Here is a 1,050-nt window from a genome sequence, read left to right on the forward strand (position 1 = left end):
ACTCAACACTTTGAATATATTTTCCCATTCTTTCCTTGCTCGCATTGTTTCCAATGAGAGGTCTGCTGTTAGTTTGATGGGATATCCTTTGTAGGTAACTTGACATTTTTCTCTTGCCAGTCTGAGTACCTTGTCTTTGTCTGTGGTTTTGGTCAGTATGGCTATAATGTGTCTTGGAGGAGATCTTCTTGGGTTGATCCTGTTTGGGGTCCTTTGTATTTCTTGTGTCTGGACACACAGAAATAAGAGTTCAAAAACAAAGAAAATGGCCAACTTAATTGTAGGGACAAGTCTGTAGTTAAATATTATATCCCAGAACTCAATCAGGAAGATCGAACCACAGCAGAAGATAGATTAAGTACATGAGACTGAACTAGAGAAATAGCATTCTGTGACTTGACTAAAATATTGCTGCCTTTCTTTTAGACTTTGTTGTCCAGTTTTAAGGATTTTTGTCCTGTCTTGAGCTGTCAGTAGGTTCATGTACCTACTGTTTGAACAGAATACTAACCTGTTTTCAGGCTTTAAGTTTCAAGAAAGTTTCCTTACCAGTTCAAAACTGCTTTTCTTGAAATTACCAACTAAACTTGATATTGAAAGTAGTTAGATTACTTATGAAATTGTGTGATCAACAAAATGTGGGGGGAAAAGGAATTGAAGACAACCGTAGACACGCAGAGACAGTGTGATAAGAGGGTGGGAGAGGGCAGAGGGTCAGACATGGGGTATATATATATATGAAACTAGAAATAGAAAATTATTGATAATAACATGCACGATTAAGCCACTGTGCAGTTTATTCTAGATGGGAAACCATATTTGGTATGTTGTGAAGATGCTTGGGGGATGAATGTAAATTAATTAAAAAAAAGTTTCAGGAGAAAGAAAATCCACATAAACTGCTTTTATTGAAATTTAAAAAAAAGTGAGTATTTGGGAGCCAGCAGGTGGTGTGGTGTATAAGGGCACTGGATTCCCACATGGCTAACCATGCATGGTTCAAGTCCTGGACCTGGTGGCTTGCTTTCTCACTTTCCCTTTCTCTCTCTC

Source organism: Tupaia chinensis, unplaced genomic scaffold, assembly GCF_000334495.1.
Source record: "Tupaia chinensis unplaced genomic scaffold, TupChi_1.0 Scaffold000037_18, whole genome shotgun sequence".
Lineage (NCBI taxonomy): Eukaryota > Metazoa > Chordata > Mammalia > Scandentia > Tupaiidae > Tupaia > Tupaia belangeri.